Here is a 17,776-nt window from a genome sequence, read left to right as displayed (position 1 = left end):
CAGGGGAGGGGCAGACAGAGGGAGACACAGAATCCAAAGTAAGCTCTAGGCCCAAGCTGTCAGCACAGAGGCTGGCATCGGGCTTGAACTCATGAACCGCAAGATCACAACCTGAGCCGAAGCCAGACGCCCAACCAACTGAGCCACCCAGGTGCCCCTTAAAAAATGTTAGTAAGTACTTTTCTACAAAAACAAAATCAACACTATGCTTCAATCATGCTAGTTATAATTTAGGAGCCAGCTAAACTACTTAACAATGATTTCAACCTTCCAGTCTCCACCCACAAATAAGCAAGCAAAGCCATGTAAATTCAAAATCACTTCATGATATACATTCATCTCTCTCCTCTTCCTCCTCTTCCTACTGAATTCAGAGTATTCCTCATATACTACCACAAAGTCCTAGCCCTACATCAAAGGAACGTGAATTTCCTCTACTTTTGTTTTTGTTTTACAAAACACAATTAGAACGGTCAATTCTTTGATACCTACCACCCAAGAAAGGACCAGATTAAGACTGCTAGTACAGGAGTTTGTCTGTTTTTCTTTCTTTCTGTTTAACAAATGGAGATTATATATATTTTTTTTCTGGGTATTTTTTAAATAAAGTTTTTCAAAAAAACAATATAGCCAATAAGCATAGGGAAAAAATGGACATTCTCATTAAAGAATAAAAATTAAAACCACAATAAAATAACACTGTGAACCCACCAAAATAGGTAAAATTTAAAGAAACTAAGCCTACCTAAGCTGGAGGCTGAGGATGTGGAGCAATGGAAATTCACATACCTATGACAGGGGGTTCCACCCTAGACATACATCAAAAAGAAATGTGCACACATTTCACCAAAAGATATTTACTAGAATGTTCACAGCATTATTATTCAAAATAGCCAAAAACTGGGGTGCCTGGGTTCATGGGTTTGAGCCCCACATCAGCTGTCTGTGCTGACAGCTCAGAGCCTGCTTTGAATTCTGTGTCTCCCTCTCTCTGCCCCTCCCCACTTGCACTGTGTGTGTGTGTGTGTGTGTGTGTGTCTCAAAAATAAACATTAAAAAAAAAACACCTCTAAAAATAGCCAGAAACTATAAACCCAAAAGAGAATGAATAAACTACAATATATTTTCACAATGGAACACTATATTGCAAGGAAAACGAACACTCGAGAGCTTTATAAAAAAGGACTGATATAAAAATACGCAAGATGTTCCGGGCTTCTGAGTGGCTCAGTAAGTTAAACATCTGACTCGTGGTTTTGGCTCAGGTCATAATCTCACAGTTCGTGGGTTTGAGTCCCATGTCAGGCTCTGTGCTGACAGTGCAGAGCCTGCTTAGGATCGTCTCTCTCTCCCTCTCTCTCTGCCCCTTTCCCACTCACTCTCTCTCTCAAAATAAATAAACTTAAAAATTTTTATAAATAAAAATATGCAAGATGTTAAGCAAAAAATTAACAATAAAGTACAGGGTAGTTACTATAATGTGCTTTTGGTAGAGGAATAAAAATAGAAAGAAATAAAAATCTATATTCAGGGGCACCTGGGTGGCTCAGTCGGTTAAGCATCCAACTCTTGGTTTCAGTTCAGGTCACGATACCATGGTTCATGAGTTTGAACCCCACATTTAGCTCCATGCTGACAGCACAAAGCTGCTTGGGATTCTCTCTCTCCCTGTCTCTTTGCCCCTCCCCTGCTTGCTCTGTCTCTCAAAATAAATAAATAAACTTAAAAAAAATCTATATTCATTAAGACACGCCGAAAGATCACACAAGAAGGTAGTAATACCAGTTTCCTAGGCAGAGTGAGATGTTAGGGGTGGATATGAACTACTCACATACAGTTGGGAATAGAGGTGGGAGACTTTACCTTTTTATACTTTTTATTTCTGAACCACAGAAATCTATCACATACCATAAAAATAAATAATTCAGAAAAAAGATTCAAATACCAGACCTACATATATTTTTTAATTAATTTAGATGTGACTATCTGAATTACAAAAAGATATTTCAGCAACAAATATAATTTGCAAATCCCTCAATAAAAAACAGAAGTGTGCCTCTAACACACACAATAGGAACCACTGTTTTACACATACTAAGAATGAGAATATATATGGCTTTGTCCATCTTATTATTAAGCTACACTTAGCTACAGATAACATGGATAAATGTAATAAGCATATTGCTGAAAAGAAGACCAGACACAAAGGCACTCCACTGCATGATTCCAGGTATACAACGTTCAAAACCAAGCAGAACTAATCTATGGTGTTAGCTGTCAGAACAGCAATTACCTCTGGGAAAGAAGTAAGCACTAGTTATGGTTGGTGGGGGATGGTGACAGGATCGGTGTGCATTAGGAGAGTTTCTGGATTGCTGGCAATGCTATACTTCTCGGTGATGGTCACAAGGATCTGTTTTTACTTTGTGATAAGTCATAATGATTTTTTTGCCTTTTATGTGTTATACTCCATTGGAAAAAGTTAAAAGGAGAAAAAAAAGCACAGTGTACCACTCTTTCACATGTGCCAGACTGACAAAAAGGTCTGACAGTATCAACTGCTTATGAAAATACAGAACAGCCAAAATATTTTACTTTCCTAGTGACAGTATAAATTAATATAACCTCTTAGGAAAACAATCTGCCACCATCTAACACATTTCATCATTTTCAGATGAAGTAAAGTTTTTTTTCACTTTGTAACTCCTCTGATATCAAAATACACATTACAGGCACTATCAGGCAGCAGGTTTCATCTATAGGTCATTGGCAGTTCATGTGAACTTGAGTCTTTTTCCTGACAGCCTAATGAGACAATTACAACTTTAATATATTAGTATACAAACCATGTAAGGACCATCTGAAGAAAAATAAATATCCTGGCTGTGGTCTGAAATCTCTGTTGATACCTTCTGGTAAAAGATCACCAAGACCAGGGTGCCTTGCTGCCTCAGTCGAAAAAGCATGCCACTCTTAAGCTCAGGGTCATGAGTTCAAGCCCCACGGTAGATGCAGAGATTACTTAAATAAAGAAAACTTAAAAAATAATAATAATAATAACCAAAACCCTCAGAATGAGTGTCAGAAGCTTATAAAAATCTGTCTCACTATACCCTTAGGATTGTTGTACATGTTATACTTGAACTAGGAAAGAAAAAAAAAGTATAAATGAAGATAATGTCATTTCTGCTTCAAAACTCCATGAAAGGGGTGCCTAAGTGACTCAGGCAGTTAACATCTGACTCTTGATCTCAGCTCCTGTCTTGATTTCAAGGGTCATGAGTTCAAACGCTGCCTTGGACTCCATGCTGGCTGTGAAGCCTACTTTAAAAAAAAAAAAAAAAATTCATGAGGGGCACCTGGGTGGCTCAGGTCATGATCTCATGGTTCATGGGTTCAAGCCCCGCTTCAGGCTCTGTGCTGACAGCTTGCTCAGAGCCTGGAACCTGCTTCAGATTTTGTGTTTCCTTTTCTCTGCCCACACACACACACTGTGGGCACACACACACTGTCCCACACACACATTCTCTCTCTGTCTCTCAAAACTAAATAAATGTTTAAAAAAAAATACAAACATACTTAAACATCATAAAAGCCATTTATGAAAAGCCCACAGCTAACATCATCCGCAATGGGGAAAAATTGAGAGCTTTCTCCCTGAGATCAGGTACACGACAGGGATGTCCACTCTCACCACTGTTGTTTAACATAGTGTTGGAAGTTCTAGCATCAGCAATCAGACAACAAAAGGAAATCAAAGGCATCAAAATTGGCAAAGATGAAGTTAAGCTTTCACTTTTTGCAGATGACATGATATTATACACGGAAAATCGGACAGACTCCACCAAAAGTCTGCTAGAACTGATACAGGAATTCAGCAAAGTTGCAGGATATAAAATCAATGTACAGAAATCAGTTGCATTCTTATACACTAATAATGAAGCAACAGAAAGACAAATAAAGAAACTGATCCCATTCACAATTGCACCAAGAAGCATGAAATACCTAGGAATAAATCTAACCAAAGATGTAAAAGATCTGTATGCTGAAACTATAGAAAGCTTATGAAGGAAACTGAAGAAGATATAAAGAAATGGAAAAACATTCCGTGCTCATGGGTTGGAAGAATAAATATTGTTAAAATGTCAACACTACCCAAAGCTATCTACACATTCAATGCAATCCCAATCAAAATTGCACCAGCATTCTTCTCAAAGCTTGAGCAAGCAATCCTAAAATTTGTATGGAACCACAAAAGGCCCCGAATAGCCAAAGTAATATTGAAGAAAAAGACCAAAGCAGGAGGCATCACAATCCCAGACTTTAGCCTTTACTACAAAGCTGTAATCATCAAGACAGCATGGTATTGGCACAAAAACAGACACAAAGACCAATGGAATAGAATAGAAACCCCAGAACTAGACCCACAAAAGTATGGCCAACTAATCTTTGACAAAGCAGAAAAGAATATCCAATGGAAAAAAGACAGTCTCTTTAATAAATGGTGCTGGGAGAACCGGACAGCAACATGCAGAAGGTTGAAACTAGACCACTTTCTCACACCATTCACAAAAATAAACTCAAAATGGATAAAGGACCTGAATGTGAGACAGGAAACCATCAAAACCCTAGAGGAGAAAGCAGGAAAAGACCTCTTTGACCTCAGCCACAGCAATTTCTTACTGGACACATCCCAAAGGCAAGGGAAGTAAAAGCAAAAATGAATTATTGGGACCTCATGAAGATAAAGCTTCTGCACAGCAAAGGAAACAATCAACAAAACTAAAAGGCAACCAACGGAATGGGAAAAGATATTTGCAAATGACATATCGGACAAAGGGCTAGTATCCAAAATCTATAAAGAGCTCACCAAACTCCACACCCAAAAAACAAATAATCCAGTGAAGAAATGGGCAGAAAACACGAATAGACACTTCTCTAAAGAAGACATCCGGATGGCCAACAGGCACATAAAAGATGCCCAACGTCGCTCCTCATCAGGGAAATACAAATCAAAACCACACTCAGATATCACCTCACGCCAGTCAGAGTGGCCAAAATGAACAAATCAGGAGACTATAGATGCTGGAGAGGATGTGGAGAAACGGGAACCCTCTTGCACTGTTGGTGGGAAGGCAAACTGGTGTAGCCACTCTGGGAAACAGTGTGGAGGTTCCTCAGAAAATTAAAAATAGACCTACCCTATGACCCAGCAGTAGCACTGCTAGGAATTTACCCAAGAGATTCAGGAGTACTGATGCATGGGGCACTTGTACCCCAATGTTTATAGCAGCACTCTCAACAATAGCCAAATTATGGAAAGAGCCTAAATGTCCATCACCTGATGAATGGATAAAGAAATTGTGGTTTATATACACAATGGAGTAGTACATGGCAATGAGAAAGAATGAAATATGGCCCTTTGTAGCAACATGAATGAAACTGGAGAGTGTTATGCTAAGTGAAATAAGCCATACAGAGAAAGACAGGTACCATATGGTTTCACTCTTATGTGGATCCTGAGAAACTTGACAGAAACCCATGGGGGAGGGGAAGGGGGAAAAAAAAAAAGAGGTTAGAGTGGGAGAGAGCCAAAGCATAAGAGATGGTTAAAAACTGAGAACAAACTGAGGGTTGATGGGGGGTGGGAGGGAGGGGGGGGTGGGTGATGGGTATTGAGGAGGGCACCTTTTGGGATGAGCACTGGGTGTTGTATGGAAACCAATTTGACAATAAATTTCATATATTAAAAAAAAACAAACAAAAAAAATGAGAACAAACTGAGGGCTGATGGGGGGTGGGATGGATGGGAGGGTGGGTAATGGGTATTGAAGAGGGCATATTTTGGGATGAGCACTGGGTGTTGTATGGAAACCAATTTGACAATAAATTTCATATATTAAAATAAATAAATAAATAATAAAAACTGAAAAAAAAATACAAAAAATACAAAAAATACAAAAAAATAAAATAAAAATCATGAAATAGTTAAGGAAAGCTCGCAGAAAAAAAAATTTTTTTTTAAGTCTTAATAGCAGGGGCGCCTGACTGGCTCAGTTGGTTAAGTGTCTGACTCTTGGTTTTGGCTCAAGTCATGATCTCATGGGTTCATGAGTTCAAGCCCCACATCCGGCTCTGCACTGAGCATGGAACCTGCTTGGGTCTCTCTCTCTCTCTCTCTCTCTCTCTCTCTCTCTCTCTGTCACTCTCTCTCCGCCCCTCTACCCCATGTGCACACATGAACATTCTCTCTCTCAAAATAAATAAACTTAAAAAAGAAGCCTTAATATGAACAGACTCTTAATCTCATTCATTATAAAAATGCAAATCAGGGGCACCTGGGTGGCTCAGTCTGTTACATGTCGGACTTTGGCTCAGATCATGATGTCACTGTTCATGAGTTCAAGCCCCACATCAGGCTTCTCTGCAGTCAGCAAGCAGCCTGCTTTGGATTCCCTGCCCCCCTCTCTCTCTGCCCCTCTCCTGCTTGTGCTTGATAACTGACTTTCTCTCTCTCTCTGACTTTCTCTCTCTCTCTCTCTCTCTCTCTCTCTCTCTCTCTCTCTCTCTCTCTCAAACACACACACACACACAAATAAACATTTTAAAAATGCAAATTAAAACTACACTGAAGGGCATCTGGCTGGCTAAGTCTGTAGAGCCCATGACTCTTGATTTCAGGATCCTAACTTTGCGTCCCACGTTGGGCACAGAGCTTACTTACAAATAAGTAGAGAAAGAGAGAAATAAAACAAAACTACCCTGAGACACCATTTTCCATCTATCAGTTTAGCAAAACTCCCTGTTTTAAGGTACTTTCCTGGCAAGGCTGTGAAGAAATGTACATTATCCACCATAACAACAACCAAATGGTAATTATGTGAATTATGTGAAAGGTGTATAACTAGCATTATAGTGGTGAATATTCTGCAATATATACACATGTCAAATCATCACACTGTACACCTTAAACTTATATAAAGTTATATGCCAAACAAATGTAAGAAAGCTTGGTGGAGAGAAATACACATTTCTCATAATCCCTTATAATCAGTGGGAGAGTCTGGGTCCAAACATAAGGGCATTTTGGCAATATCTATCAAAATTACAAAGATATATGGTCCTTGATTAGTAATATCACATCTGAATTTTTATTCCATAATTATATACTTGCTCATGGGCAAAATGACATGTACAAGGTAATTCACTGCAACACTGTTACAATAATAAAAAACTAGAACTAAAATGTCTACCAAGAGAGAACTGGCTAAATGATCCAAAAGGAAACCATACAAATTAAAAAACAAAACTGTACATACTCTTTGGAAAGATCTTCTATGAAGATTTCCATTGTTTAGTAATAAACACAATGTGTAAAGGGAAGGGTGGGAAGACCAATTTGTAAAACAATAGGTATAATATGCTGGCTTTGGAATTGCTGGGTTTTGGAGGGTAAAGAAATAAGGGTTTTGGAGGGGAAAGAAATAAGAATCTGTGTTTTTATTAATATAAAGAAACTCTAGAAGGATACGTAAACTAATAAATAGTTCCCTGGGTGGGATAAGCACACTGGAGGAATGGGGTGAACAGGAACAGGGTGGCTGAGGGCTAGGGGTGGGAAGGTTTACATTGTTTAACTTTTCTATGTTTAAAAAGTTTTCAATCCCATGGGAATCCATTACTACTAAATAGATCAGTAAATTAATAAGCCAAAAAGGGTCCAAATACTATCAATATACACACATGGTGACAGGAACCATGCTTGGTTTTTTTTTTTTTTTACCATTTCTATAACCAAGATCCCAGCAATGCCCATCTATCTCACTGAAGTCTGTAGTATGACCACGTCCATTTGGCTTAAGCCATCAGCCCAAGATCTCTAACACTAGTCTTCTAGAGAAAAGATATTTTCTCTGTAATTCTGTTTTCCTTCGCTCGGGTTCAGGGTCAACCTCTTCTCCCTTAGTAGTTTTGATGTGTGTGTGTGTGTGTGTGTGTGTGTGTGTGTGTGTGTGTGTGTGTATTATTTCTCCAGTCACTTCAGAACAAAAGCCTCACCTAAGGATTCTCCTTCTTCTCTATGAGTCCACAGGTTAGACTTTTCTATTCACCAGGAATTCACCCTAACAACCAAGTCATGGTCTAATAAATAAGGGAACCTACAAAATGAAGGCATCCAGAGTTTGCCAACCAATAATATCTCCTCCTCAAACTAAAACAATGAGATAACCCATATCCTGGATTATCCTCCCTAATGAGTTTATCATCCACCTCTCATTTACCTAAAATGCAAAATAGTATGGTATCTATGCAAATGCTGCTCATTCCAGCACCCTGTCCATCAGGCCAACTCCTATGTACCTACGTCAGTTGAGGTGACTTCTTCTCTAGAGCCTTTCCTAATCCCCCAAGACTCACTCCCATCCATGGGATCCTGCTGTGACCTGTGTGTGTCTCATTTATCACAGTGCATTGCAAATATGAGTTTGCTTATCTTCCCTTCTGGACTATGGATCCCTCAGGAAAAGGAGACAGTCATACTCATATTATAACCCAAGTACTCAGCAAAGTGCCTTTACAAATGGCAGGTAATCAAAAATGTTCAGTGACTGAATTAAAGAAACTACACATGTAGACAAATTGTGAGCATGGAGGAAATTCCACTTAATGTTCTCTTAGCCCCAAAGGCATTTTACTTCATTCAGTCCCTGCTATGAAAGAAACAGCAACTCCAATAACACTTTCCCTTACTGATATCTATTAATATTCTAGGCTAATATAAAACAACTGAAAATATTATCTCAATCACTTCAAGAATGTTGCATAAAGCTATGTTAAAAATGTGTGTCTATTAAAGGATAATAGTTGATGAAGTGCTAAATTTTTATGACCTTTTGTTCATGTTTTGTTTTTTTTTGTTTTTTTTTTAATTTTTTTTTTTCAACGTTTATTTATTTTTGGGACAGAGAGAGACAGAGCATGAACGGGCGAGGGGCAGAGAGAGAGGGAGACACAGAATCGGAAACAGGCTCCAGGCTCTGAGCCATCAGCCCAGAGCCCGACGCGGGGCTCGAACTCACGGACCGCGAGATCGTGACCTGGCTGAAGTCGGACACTTAACCGACTGCGCCACCCAGGCGCCCCGGTTCATGTTTTGTTTTTAAGAAATGATATAATGACAAAAAACAAGGATGTATAGTATCTTCTAAGAAGGTAGATAGGATTATAGGGATCAAGTATTCCTCCACATTGTCTTTTTTGTTTTTTGTTTTTAATATGGAACCCTTCACGAATTTGCGTGTCATCCTTGTGCAGGGGCCATGCTAATCTTAGTATATGTGCTGCTGAAGCAAGCACCACATTGTGTCTTCAACACTGACTTGTATGAGCTTTCCCATATGGGCTGTCCCAAGTGGCCTGATGAAAAGAAAGCAGAGAACAAAATAATCAACTATTCATATATAACCAAGAACTGTATGGCAGGTGCCTATAATTCAGAACGGGTTTCCAAATTTTATCAAATAATGGTAAGGATGCCTGTTAAAAACTTCCTAGTTAACCATGAAACTGTCTGCCAAATCCAGGAATTCAGTAAAGCTTTCTGTTTTCTGTCAGAGAATGTTAAGGAACAGTAAACATAACTAGGAAATACATGGATGTATACTGAACCATGGATACACACATTTCTATTTATCTCTGTCTCTATCTAAAAAGACTAGTAATTTTATACTGATATCTCAAATTCCAATCTAACACAACATCGTTCAATCCATATTTACAATTCCCTTTTTAATTTTTTTATTTTTTTAATGTTTATTCATTTTTTTGAGAGAGCATGAATGGGGGAAGGGCAGAGAGGAAAACACAGAATCCAAACCAACCTCCAACCTCCAGGCTCTGAACTGACAGCCCAGAGCCTGATGCGGGGCTCGAACCCACAAACCATGAGATCGTGACCTAAGCCGTTGGATACTTAACCAGCTGAGCCATCCAGGCACCCCTTTAATTTTTTTTAATATTTATTTATTCTTGAGACAGAGAGAAAGAGCACAAGCAGGGGAAGGGCAGAGAGAGAAGGAGACACAGAATCGGATGCAGGGTCCAGGCTCTAAACTGTCAGTACAGAGCCTGATGAGGGTCTTGAACCCACAAAATGTGAGATCATGACCTGGGCCAAAGTCAGGCACTTAACCAACTGAGCCATCCAGGTGCCCCTACAATTCCCTTTACCACAGTGATAAATCTCTTTATCTTCAACATATTGGTAAACACATTCAATCCTAAAATATGTAAAGTAGTTACAGAATTCTTAATTCAAACCACTGTGAAAAACAATTCTACTGACAACAGTTCAGTATTTGTTTAGAAATTTTTTTGTTTTGAGCTTGCGGTGTATAGTCAAAATTCTGTGTAGTTAACTGGTTTAGTTTTTATTCTTTTTCCCTTTCAATGTGGTTGTTACTTACTAGAAAAATCCAGTTAGGTTCATTTGTTTGTGTCTTTATCTCACTTGGGCTGTTTTCTTTCCACCCAGATAGATTTTATGTATTTGTTTTTCATTATGTTAAACATTCATATAGTTCTAAAACTCAGACTTAACACAAAAAGATACTCTCACAAAAGCATCCCTCTCTCTATCCCTACTACTTCCATTCTCTTCCCCTTCATCCCTTCTACACCGTTTTCACCCAAATCCTGTAAGAAACCAATCTCAGTAGTTTCTGGCTTATCCTTCTTGTATTTATTTTGGCACCTATGTGCAAATACATATTTATATTCCTGTTTCCTTCTTTTCTTACATAAAAGGCTAACACATTATAGTTATGCTTTTGCACTTTTTTCCATTAACAGTAGGCCCTGGAAATAACTTTGTATCAGTTCACAGGGCTCTTCCTCACTCTTTTCTTACAAGTGCACTGCACTCCACTGTGTGGATGTACCACTGTTTATGGGTATTTATATTGTTTTCAATATTTTCACAATGCAAAAATGTAAACTAATGACATCCTCCTGTTCTGCATCCACCATCTCAGACACAAACAGAAACAATCAAAAAAACTGGCTCTACCTCTAAAACACACCAAATTCAACACTTCCATTGTTCCCGACACAGTCCCTGTCTAAGTCCTCATCAATACTTCTTGGCTGTTTTGCTCCAACACCCTCCTAATCAGTCTCTCTGCCTCTACTCTAGCCTCTCTACAGTTCATCTGTGCCAAAGCAACCCAAAATGTACTTCATAGACCATGAATCAGGTAACTCCAATTCCTTGTTTAAAACCTTTCAAAAACATCCCATTGTAAGCCTACCTGAGTTGCACCTATAACCTGCAGAGACCCTATATGATCTGATATCTGTCAACCTCTGACCTCAGCTTCCACTCTCTTCCTCATTCACTACTCTTTAATTACACTGGTTTGCTTTCTGTTCCTCCCATAATTTGTTCCTTACTTTGTGCTTTTATACTTGCTGTGCTTTCAGCTTCAAATGTTCTGCCCCTGGTTATCTGCGACCTTCTAACATTCATGTCTCAACCAAAAATTACCTCTTCTAAGAAGCTTTCTGTGGACTGCCACAGTTAAGCTACAACCTGGGTCATTTTATACCACTTTATTACCTTCATAATTCTTGTTAGTGCTTATAATTCTCATTTATTATTTACATGTTTGTTTCTTCCACTGGAAAAGGAGGAAAGATAGATTTTCTTTAAGGTTTTTTTAAGGTTTATTTATTTTGAGAGAGACAGAGAGAAATGACAGGGAGGGGGGTCAGAGGGGAGTCCCAAGCAGGCTCCACAGGGTCAGTGAAGAGGCCAACATGAGGCCCAAACTCACAAAACCCTGAGATCATGACCTGAGCCAAAATCAAGAGTCATACACTTAACCCAGTGAGCCACCCAGGCACCCCTAAGATCCACACCCAAGGTGGGGCTCAAACTCACGACCCAGAGATCAAGAGTTGCACACTCTACCGACTGAGCCAGGCAGACACCCAGGAAAGATAACTTTTAATCCATACAACTTTGTTATTTTTTAAACTTTCTCTAAGTCTGAAATTATTTCAAATAATTCTCCATGGAATTGCCTATTCTGGACATTTTATATAAATGGAATCATTAAATACTTTTGTGAATGGTCTCTTTCGCTTAGCATTGTTTTCAAGGTTCATCCATGTTGGAGCATGTATAAACGTAACTGCACTCCTCTTTAAGGCTGAATACTACTCCACTGTATGGATGAACTACGTGTCATTACGCATTCATCAGCTGAAGGACATCTGGGTTGTTTCTACTTTTTGGCTATCGTAAATAATGATGTTTTGAACATTCATGTACAAGTCTTTGTACGGGCATGTGTTTCAATTCTTTTGAGTATATACCCACAAGCAGAATTGCTGGGTCACACAGTAATTCTATATTTAACTTTTTGAGGAATTGACAACTATTTTTCCAAAGTGGCTGCACTATTTCACAATCCAACCAGCAACGTATGAGGGTTCCAACTCTACATGTTATACTTGTTATTGTCCGTGTTTTCATTATAGCCACCCTAAAAAGTGGTATCTCTTATGTTTTGATTTGCATTTCCTTAATGACTAATGACATTGAGCAATTGCTCATGTGCTTATTAGCCATTTGTATAACCTCCTTGGAAAAATGTTTACTCAAACTTTTTGCCAACTTTTAAATTAGATTATTTAAGTTTGTATTACTGAATTATAAAAGTGTTCTTTATATATATTCCTTATCAGATATATCCTTTGCTACTATTTTCTCACTGGCCATCTATTTGAATGAGGATCTGAGTTTTCCTATCAACCACCTAGTTCAGAAGATCTCTATCACTATTAGCTAATAACCATAACTAGCATATTAAAAACAATTTATAAAAATGTTATATCACTGACAATGGTCACTTGAAACCTACATTTTATAGGAAATATAAAACTGCATTTAGGTAGTACTAGGACTCAGAAGACGCAAATTACTAATATGTTGTCAATGCTAAGTGGTAGTGTCCAGAATACTTTTTCACTTTAACAATTCACACAAAATCAAAAACACAATCTTCTAAACTCCTTAGATTTAAAAATACACATAGTAAAACAGCTTTTTAGAGTACTTCACATGTAAGGATAGAAATGAGCACATTTTAGAAACTTCCTATTTAGGACTACAGGAGCAGGAAAAAACTTCTCAACCTGACAAACAAGACATTGAGTGATCCACCTCTTCCTACCTATCTTCTGCAACTCCCTCCCACTTTACATCCCAGCTGGAAATTATTTAAATACTTGTGACTAAGCCCTAGTATCACCTCCTAGGGAAAATCCTTCCTTGACCACCTTGCTCCTAAGAAACAGTTTAAAATTTTCTATTCCAGTGGTTCTCAAACTTTTTGGTTGCAGGTCCCCTTCACACTCTTAAAAATTATCAAGGACTCAGGGGCACCGGGCCAGCTCAGCAGGAGGAGCATGTGACTCGTGATCTCAGGGTTGTAAGTTCAAGCCCCTCATTGGGTGTAGAGGTTAGTTAAAAAAATAAAATCTTAAAAATAAAATTATTGAGGGGCACCTGGGTGGCTCAGTGGGTTGAGTATCTGACCTCGGCTCAGGTCATGATCTAACAGTTCATGAGTTCGAGCCCACGTCGGGCTCTGTGCTGACAGCTCAGACCTTGGAGCCTGCTTGGGATTCTATGTCTCCCTCTCTCTCTGCTCTCCTCTATTCACGTTCTGTCAAAAATAAATAAATATTAAAAAAAATTTTTTTTAATTATCAAGGACTCAAAAGCTCTTATTTAAGTTATATCAATATTTGCTGAAATGAAGTTAAAAACAAGGATTTTAAAATATTTACCATGTAAAAATTAATAGATCTATTAAATGTTTATTTAAAACATTTTAAACATATTTTAACTTTAAAAACCATAATTTTCAAAACAAAACTTTTAGTGAAAAGAGTAATACTGCTTTATATTTCTGCAAATCTACTTAAATGTCTGGCTTAATAGAAGACAGCTAGATTCTCTTCTCTGCTTCTGTATCCAATGTATTGGCATATCACAAATTATATTGCCTCTGGAAAACTCCATCATATATTTGTAAGCAAATGACATCAAAAAAGCAAATAATGTCTTAAGTTATGAAAACAGATTTGACCTTACAGATCCTTATGAGCTCAGGGATCACTAGGGCCCCCATACTGTGAGAACCACTGCTCCATTCTGGGCTCCCACAATACTCTGGATTGGCTCTATCACTTGCACTCACCACACAACATCAGAATTATCTGTTCATTTGTCTTTCTTAAAATTCCTTAAAGCCATGAATGCCAAAGCCTTCGACTTTGCATCCCCAAGTGCCTCATACAGCATATACCATATATCCTCTCAATAAACACTCCACAAATAAGTATTACTATATAGGAAATATATAGTAAACAAGAAAATAGTCATACACCTTAATATCAAAAGGTATATGTGAATAAAGCAGATTTTTCCATGGCCAGTTCTTTAGCTAACAGAAATGCACAAAAGAAAATCTTGCATTTATAACAATTCCAGAAGTTAGAATAAAGGATACCATTCAGACTTGGTCTGACCACACTAGATTAGACCTTTTCAAAGTTCAGCCCTGAGGGAACAAGGAAAGCAGATCCTAAAAAGTATCTTAGACTGTAAACAAACACCCACTGCTCCAGTCTTCTGACTAAATAAAAGTATCCACCTCTGTAACAAGACAATTTAGCCACTGTTTAAAAAAAATGGGTGGGGAGGAGTGTTGGTGTTAAGGTAGGGAGAGTGCTAGTGACTGATGACTAAGACTCAAACAGGTATTCCCAGCTCATGGATTTCCTGAAATTTTGTCAATCAAATTAGAACGTGAAAAAATGTATTTTCCTGTCTTTATTTGCATTGATTTTCAAATCAATGCCACCTTGCATTTTTATAAATGAACATCATCCTCCCAGAGCGACTGGGTGGCTCAGTCAGTTGATCCGCCAAGTGACTCTTGATTTCGGCTCAGGTCATGATCCCAGGGTCATTGGATCAAGCCCTGTGTTGAGCTCCATGCTGAACGTGGAGTCTGCTTAAGGTTCTCTCTCTCTCTGTCTCTCTGTCCCTCTCCTACTCTCCTTCTGCCCCTCTCCCTGGCTTGAACTCTCTCTCTCACTCTCTAAAATAATAAATAATAATAAATATCATCCTCCCAATCAAATTAAATACCAACATCATAACATTATTGAAGATAGGACACATACGTGCATCTCTCACTTACACCTAGCCCAGTACCTTGATGCTCAACCAATATGTTTAGGTTTGTCCATTAATTGGATATATGAAGAAGTACTTGAACCAAGGAAAAAGAGATCCCTTTCCAGTAAGACTTAGGATGGGTTGGGATGGGATGTCACACTAACCAAGATGAAGAGAAAAGCTCTTTGAACAATTCTCAGGAGTGATGGGGAAATTCAATGCAGAGCTAAAAGAGCCTGGGGGTCTAGGGGAGCAGCCTGCACACCCTAGAGAAATGGCCTCCTTCCCTAGGTCTGTACTCTAAACTGTAAAATGAAGTTCTAAAATGCAGCTGGCCTCCTTCCCTAGGTCTGTACTCTACACTGCAAAATAAGCTCTAAAATGCAGAGGCTCTTGGCCACCCTTTTCAGGAAGTCTTGGTAGCTTGCATGCCCAAGAAAGCCCCAACCCTTGGCAGAACAAATCTGACATTCCAAAGGTCTGAATTTTGACTGGAGTCAGCTCACTAGTATTCCATATATTGGCAAAGCACTCATTTACTGTTAAATCACTTACAACAAACAGATTAGAAATGTTACTACTTTTTCTAGATAAGGAAATAGGAACACAAGTAACCTGACAAATTATTTGACCTCTTCTGGAGAAAAAGCCATGAGTATTTTAGAAAATAACAGTCATCAAAATAATTTCCTAGCTCCTATTATAAAATTTAATAAAAGCAGAACTCTTATTAAACTTTTAGTAGTTAAAATCACAGAATATTTTTGCATTAGCAACACACCGTAAATACAGAACCAGTACAAAGACATTCACTTTGGCATAACCTTAGAACACTGTTTATAGAACCATAATATCATGGTTTAGAAAATAAGTGTTTCTTCTAGTTTTCTTGTCACAGGAAACTAATATCCATTATGTTCACTAAAATTTCACTATATTCTAAACTTTATTTATTTTTATATTACCTAATCAAAAAGCCTTCTATGGCCTTTAAGTGGATATAACATTATTCTCATTTGATAATCTCATCAACTATTAAGAATAGCTCTACAAGAGGTGCCTGGGTAGCTCAGTTAAGCGTATGACTCTTGGTATTAGTTCAGGTCATGCTGTCACGGTCATGAGACCAAGCCCCTCGTCTGGCTTGGCACTGAGCATGAAGCCTGTTTGGGATTCTCTCTCCCTCTCTATCTGCCTCTCCGCCACTTGTGCATGTGTGCACCAGCTCTCTGTCTCTCAAAATAAATAAACATTAAAAAAAAAAAAAAACAAAACCAGCTCTACAAAATAAGCTGTAATCTGGTCATTAAATGCAAGATACACAATTCCTTAGGAATTCTTTTTCTTTCCTAGGTATACTGAGAGTAGCCTTTAACAAACTCATTAAGAATAAAAAATCAGGGGTGCCTGGGTGTCTCAGTTGGTTAAGCATCCAACTTTTAGTTTCAGCTCAGGTCATGATCCCACAGTTTGTGAGTTTGAGACCTGTGTCAGACTCTGCTCGGACAGTACAGAGCCTGCTTGGGACTTTCTCTTCCCCACCCCCCTCTCTGCTCCTCCCCTGCTCCTGCTGCTCACTCTAAATAAATAAATAAATAAACAAACAAACAAACTTAAAAAAAAAAGGAATAAAAAAATCAGCATTAGAAAATCCACTTCCCATTTTAAAAGGATTTGTCCTTCCCCTTACGAAAAGTATCGGAATTCCCTTAATTGTATCAGCAGAGCAACAGGTTTTATATAGACTAAGAGAAAGATGGGTTAACATACTATCATAAACACATCAGTGCTTTGTTTATAAAATCTTAAGTGGTTTTTCAGACTTGAAAAGAAACATTACGGATTACCACCAGTGTATTCATCCAGCCACATGATAACTAAACATGCTCAGCAGACAGAGGAACCCCAGGAATGACTAAATTGGCATCATCCTATTTGGTCAAGGCTGGGACTGAAGACAGAAGGCTCTGAATCTCAGGGTATCTGGCACCTATTTATTCAAAATTATTCTGGAGTAAGTTAGACTTGAAAAGAGACCAATAGGAGATAAAGAGCTAGAAAGACCAACAGAAAAATAAGCTAACGTTTATGTAGTGAGAGGATGGGCAATTTCTGGAGTTACACAGGAAAACAAGTAGACTGGCCAGTGGTGATGCTGCCCATGGCTGGATGTTGAAAAACACGATCATCAAAATACAAGAAACTGGGACATTACAGGGATCCCTATGCAGGGGAAAAGAGGCTTACTTTTTACAATAAATTTTTGTACTTTTAAGCTTTATACTATACACAATCATTCCATGGCTCCTACAGCTCTTTGTGGAAGTGCCCACAAACACATAAATTATATCCATACACATAGATTTGTTAATCACTACTCTGAATTTGAGCCATTTATTACAGTATGTCAATTTGCCTTCTTTCAATGGTCATAATCCAGATCTTAGATCATATAGAATCTGAACGAAATGTTTCAGAATAAAATCTAAATGTTATTTATTCATTACAGGATTGCTTGTA

The 17,776-nt window shown here is 38.3% G+C and overlaps 1 protein-coding gene and 1 pseudogene across 3 annotated transcripts in view; both read right to left on the bottom strand.

The window, feature by feature from the left end:
• Positions 1-17,776, bottom strand: part of PIK3CB (phosphatidylinositol-4,5-bisphosphate 3-kinase catalytic subunit beta) — a 186,066-nt gene that overhangs the window by 145,498 nt on the left and 22,792 nt on the right. The window lies entirely within an intron of this gene.
• Positions 9,271-9,357, bottom strand: LOC111556415 (annotated as a pseudogene).

This window comes from Felis catus, chromosome C2 (assembly GCF_018350175.1).
Source record: "Felis catus isolate Fca126 chromosome C2, F.catus_Fca126_mat1.0, whole genome shotgun sequence".
NCBI lineage: Eukaryota > Metazoa > Chordata > Mammalia > Carnivora > Felidae > Felis > Felis catus.
This window is presented reverse-complemented; position numbering and strand designations above follow the sequence as displayed.